The sequence below is a fragment of the Coenobita brevimanus genome, chromosome 68 (genome assembly GCF_032717465.1).
Source record: "Coenobita brevimanus isolate Jiangsu-jjx chromosome 68, ASM3271746v2, whole genome shotgun sequence".
NCBI classification, from domain to species: domain Eukaryota; kingdom Metazoa; phylum Arthropoda; class Malacostraca; order Decapoda; family Coenobitidae; genus Coenobita; species Coenobita brevimanus.
This window is the reverse complement of record NC_137021.1, coordinates 22,556,775-22,562,778: the sequence shown is the minus strand read 5'-3', so window position 1 is coordinate 22,562,778 and position 6,004 is coordinate 22,556,775. Positions and strand designations below refer to the sequence as shown.

The following is a 6,004-nucleotide window of genomic DNA, read 5'->3' as shown; positions in this document are numbered from 1 at the left end:
AACGTCGGTTGTGGCACTTTGGAGCTTGTAATTGAGAGGCTTTCAGGCAGAACTTCCTTGATTTTCACTGGAATGATTATTGTTTCCATGACTGGGAGCCATCTGAGTTTTCCATGTGCATTACGGAAGTTATTCTCTCTGGCATGGAAGCATACATTCCTTTCTCATATCCTTTGACTAATGCAAAAAAAAGCCTTTGTTTAATCGCGCTTGTTCTAATGAAGTCCACAACAAGGAGAGGGCCTATAAAAGGTACCGGAGCCGACCCATCACTGAATCACATTTTTTTTTTTTTTTTCTGCCCGGAATCATGCTACGTCTGTTCCTCGTTCTGCTAAAAAAAAAAAAAAAATCATCTGTAATAAATGCACTCAACTCTCTATGTGGAATTCTTCCTGCTCCTTCTGGTACCTTACCAAAAACCTTTCTAACAACTTTACCTCATCATCCTTCTCTCCTCTTTTCTACTCTGATGCTTCTGTAACTATTTCTTCTACTGACGAAGCATATCTCTTTGCTGAGACTTTCTCCTCCAATTCCCCTTAGATGATTCCAGTGGTGTTCCTCCATCACATCTCCCCTCTGACTTTCTCATGGCTGACATTAAAATGTCTTTCAGCCATCAGTGGCCTCAACACTGACAAGGCATTTGGGCCTGATGGGGTCCCTACAGTTGTCATCAAGAATTGTACTTCTGTGTTCACACCCTGCCTAGGTAAATTCTTTTGTCTTTTTCTATCAACTTGCACCTCTCCTTCTAGCTGGAAGTTTGCTCTCATTCAGCCAGTCCCAAACAAGGGTGTCCATTCCCTACCATCTAACCATGGCCCAATTGCTTTAACATCCTGTGTCTCAAAAGTTTTCGGGTCTATTCTTAACAGAAAAATTTTAAAGCATCTTTCCTATCACAACTTTCTTTCTGATCGTCAATATGGGTTCCGTCATGGATGCTCCACTGGCGATCTTCTCACCTACTTTTCAGACTCCTAGTCATCCTCCTTTCGAGACTTTGGCATAAGCATGCCATTGCTCTTGACATCTCAAAGGCTTTCGATCGAATCTGGCATAAATCTTTAATTTCCAAACTGCCCTCTTACGGTTACTATTCTTATATATGTTCCTTCATCTATAGCTTCCTTTCTGGTAGTTCTATAGCTGCTGCTGTAGACGGCAGCATTCTACTCCTAGATCTATTTTTTTTTTTTTTTTAATGTGTCCGACTCTGGGCAAAGGCTTCAGGTCCTATATCTTGGGGGCAGTAGCCTATCCCAGGGCCCAGTAGTCCTCCTACACCTCCACATGTCACCACTTCGGCGATAACACCCACCGTCCATACTGAATACATGCTAAGGCTGTCTCATACAGGACTGGTGTATTGGTATTAGCGGGGGTATTTTTACGACATGTCGGCGGGTCATCTGGTAGATCAGGAAAGTTTGCTTCTTTTTTTTTTTTCTTTTTTTTTATGAAATTCAAATCCTTAAACTGTCCCCTGCCCCAGCCAGGATTCGAACCTGGGTCCATCAGGACTGTAAGCCGCCTCTCTACCGATTCAGCCACCGCCTCCCCCAAATTGATAGCGGTGTTCCTCAGGGCTCTGTCCTATCACTAACTCTCTCCCTTTGATTCATCAATGATCATCTAAGCTGTACATCTAACCTATCCACTCACATGCTGATGATTCCACCCTTTCCCTGTCCATTCCCTTCCCGCAACGACCATCTCAGCAGTTACTTCAACAAACTGGGTTAAGGCTGTGGCACACCTAATATCTGACATGCCTCTTATCTCTGACTGGGGTAAAAACAATTGTTTTTAATGCATCAAAGACTCAGTTCTTACACCGTTCAATCCGACAAAATCTTCCACAGGTGTACCCACTAATGTTTAATAATATCCAGTTTAATCCTGCATCATCCTTAAACTTACCTGGGGTTTCATTCTTATGGGATTTATCTTGGAAAGATCATATTACATCTCTTGTTGTTGTTGTTGTTGGCGCCTACTCCCATCCGGGAGTTCTTGTCTTTAAACAAGATGGCTTATTTATTTATTTTTATTTTTTATTTTTTTTTTCTCAGTCTCTATTGTTCATTTCTATGTTGCTCCTTATATTCATAATTACTTCTCTTCGTTTCATTATTCTGCCCACTGTATTTACTACAACCTGTAATTCATTTTGTTTTAGTATTTCTGTTATTGATTCTTTTCCTTTAATGTCGCTTGTTAAATCTTCGTATGCTTCACATATGAATAAATGATGCTGATTTTCATTCTCTTCTTGGCACATGTCACATATAAGGTTAGGCTCATACTTTTTCTTATAATTTTCCTTCACTTCTAGCATTCTGGTTCGAATAAAAAATATAATCTTTGCGCTTTCAAACTCTATTTCCTCTAGGTATCTCTGTTGGCCTAGTTCTTGTTCCACTGATTCCTTTGTCTTACTCCCTTTTCTCATGTCTTCACAAATTTCTTCTTTATTTTTTGTCATTATTTTTTCTTTTATTACCCTTTTTGCCACTCTCTCTTCTAATGTTTCTAAGTCTTCAGGTATGCTGTACTTTTCTTTAATGTCTTTTATTTCTCTCACGTACTCTCTTTCAAAATCTTCACAATGTTTTCTCATCTTTACTTCAACAACGTCTTCTTCCCTATTCTTGAGTTCAATGTAATATTCAAGTTTTCTTTGATTAATTTTGTGTTCTATTTTTACTTCCTGTGTTTCATATAATAAAGCACATTTCGGTGTTGTCCTTGGTACCTTGATTAATTTTGTTAAGTACGGAGTCTGAACATTATTTAGAGCTTTCTTTTCTTTTTCTCTTAATGTTTTCCCACTTTCCCCTCCAAACAACATTATCGGTAATACCCATCCATTGCCAGACGCCATGTATCCCAAACGGGGTGGTCAAGGGCTTAAAGTTAATTGTTTTACAGGGAGGGGCACTAATCCTCCACCAACCCCACTTAACACGTAGGGATGCCAACAGCATCTGGTGTTCCCAGGCGGTCACCCATCCAAGTATACTAACCAGACCCAACGTTGCTTAACTTCGCTGATCGGACGGGAAGCGGTGTACTCAACGTGGCATGGCCGTATTTTAGCGCTATTTCAATTCTACTTTTTTTCAGTTCTTTTCTATTTATGATGTTAATACATTCATTTGCTGCTACCCTTGCTTTATTTATCATATTTTCCACTTTAATATTCTGTTTCCCTTTTTCTTGTATAATTATTCCCAGGTACTTATGACTTTGTGTTCTTACAATTTCTTTACCATTTATTTTTACTCTTTTTCCCTTGCCTACTAATGCTGATTGCTTTGTTTTATGTTCATTAATTTCTAGTCTTTTTTATTTTAGAAATACTTCAATTGTGTTTATTGTAGCCTGTATTTTGTAATTTTCCTCTATTGCCATGATATCATCTTGAAATATTAATGGGCTTATCCTTACATTTCCTATTTTCCAATTACTTTCTTTTTCCCTCATCATTCTGCTTAGTGAATCCATAGTTATTGAACTTATTTTGGCCCCTAGCACTGATCCCTGTCTTATCATCTCCTGTACATACACTCCTTTACATTCCCCAATTTCTGTCATAGGTATCAATTCATTTTTCATATTAATTTCATATATCATTCTCCAGTTTTTACCCTTTATTCCCTTTAGCCATAACTCCTTCATTACTTCCTTTAATACGATTTTGTCAAAACACTTTGATACATCAAAATATACTGCTGTTATTTCTTTCTTTTTCTGTTGTGCTTCTTCAATAATATTTCTTATAAAAAAATGATGTTCCCTTACTGATTTTCCTTTCCTTGCCCCGCACTGGTAATCACTCATATTCTCCAGCTTTTCTGTCTCCTTCATTTCTATTATTTTCTCCATCATTTTCATCAGGTTTGAGTTCAGTATCAGTCCTCTATAATTGTTTAAATTTTTCTTGTTACCTTTTCCCTTATATATATTTTTTATGTATGCCTTGTGCCATTCATTTGGTATTATTTCTCTATCATATATTTTCATCATCATTCTTATTATTGAATCCTTCATACTTTTCCCACATCTTTTAATCATTTCATTGCTAATTTTATCTGGGCCAGTTGCTTTACCAGTCTCTAACTTTGTTATTACCATTTTCACCTCTTCCTCACTTAATTTTTCCTCTTCCTTGTTTTCATACATCCAACATTCTCTGATCATACTCTCTTAAGCAGTCTGTGTATTCCTCATATCCTTTTGTTAAGTCATTTGTTTTGTATATCTCTTTATAGTATTCTGTAACTCTTTCTTTTATCTTTTCTGGGTTTCTTATATCACTTCCATCTTTATCTCTTACTACATACTGCCACTGGGGTTTCTTGTTAAGTCTTCTCCTTAACTTCCACAGCGTATCACTATTATTTCTTTTATCATTAAGCTGATTACTAATTTCTTCTATTCTTCTTTCCTTATTTTCATTTATATATTTTGCTATATTTTGCTCAATCTCTTTTCTTTCTGTTATAAAGTTTGCTTTTCTGGTTTTATCATTCTCTTTTCTTATTTGTTTCCTTATCTTCCTTTTTCTTTCCATTAATATCTTCACCCTTTTATCTATTCCTGGTTTAACCCTTTTTGACATTCTTATTTTCCCAAATGCTTTATCCAGTATATTATACACTAATTTCTTCCACTTATTCCACTCAATTTCAATACTTTGTTCTTGGTAGTTTACTTTTTTCCACATCCTCTCAAAAATTTCATTTTTCTCTGTCATTTCTTTAAAATTTTCCCATCCTCCTTCTTTTTTAAAGTACCACTGTTTTACATAGTCATTCCTTACTTCTTTCATTTTATCATCCATTGCTATTAATATTGTATTATGATCTGTTTCTTTAACTTCTTTGTTTTTGTATTTCGTTAGCTTATACATTCCTTCCTCATCTATATTCATATCTATTATGTCCTCTTATACACTCCTATTCGTTATCACATAATCTAATATAGATTTTTCCTCATTATTTCTTGTGTTTACTCTTGTCCATTTACCTTTACATTTTTCTGTTCCATTTACAATTACACCTTTAACATTTTCTACCATTTGAATCAGTGCTTTGCCTGCTTCATTTTTCCATAAATTATTTCCAACTATACCATCTTCCTGATTTCCTATTTTTGCGTTTAAGTCTCCAATTATTATATAATCTTCACCCACTTTTTCTATGTTTCTAATGTGTTCTTTGAGATACTGAAACTGTTCCCTAATTTAATTGTTTGTCACCCTTCCTTCTGTTTTTCCATATACACTAATTACATTCAGTGCTCTTTTTCTGGTTTCTATTCTTACTGTCATTTCTTCTATATCTTCTGTTTCCTCACTGATTTTTACTGTGTTTAACTGTGAATTTATTTTGACCATAATTTCTATTCCTCCACCCACCTTATTTTCTCTGTTATTATTATATGCTTTATATCCTTCTAACTTCACCACTTCTCCTCTTCTCAAGAACGTTTCATTAAGTACTATAATTTCTGGGTCTATTTTGTTTGTCACTTCTCTTAAACTTACTTGCTTTTCTTTAATTCCTCTACAATTTGCATACAAAATTTTAATATTATTTTTACCATAATTTTGATATTCTATACTGCTATGTTTTCTATTTTCATTTGTTTTAAGAGTAACTTTGTTCTTTATTTTGTCTTCTTTTCCCCTGTCATTTATATTCTCATTTTCCCTCACATTCTTTCTTCCTGCAAGTTTTTCATTTCCTTCCATATGTCTTCCACTCTCAATATCAATTTTTCTAATACTATTTTTCTGCTTTCCCAAAAATTTTCTTCCTTCAATATTTCTCTTATGTTCCTCATTTTTGTTTCACTATTTTCATTTACTGTTTTGTCTGTTGTTTCCTCATGCACATAGTTGCAGTATTTACCCTTTTTACAATACCCTCTTTCAAAGAATCTACACCTTTCATTTCTTATATGATAAAACCTACATCCATTCCCTTTC

At 35.1% G+C, this 6,004-nt stretch overlaps 1 pseudogene; it reads right to left on the bottom strand.

Annotated features, from left to right (window-relative positions):
* Positions 1-2,984: 2,984 nt before the first annotated feature.
* On the bottom strand, positions 2,985-3,105 carry LOC145405965 (5S ribosomal RNA; annotated as a pseudogene).
* Between the last annotated feature and the right edge of the window lie 2,899 nt (positions 3,106-6,004).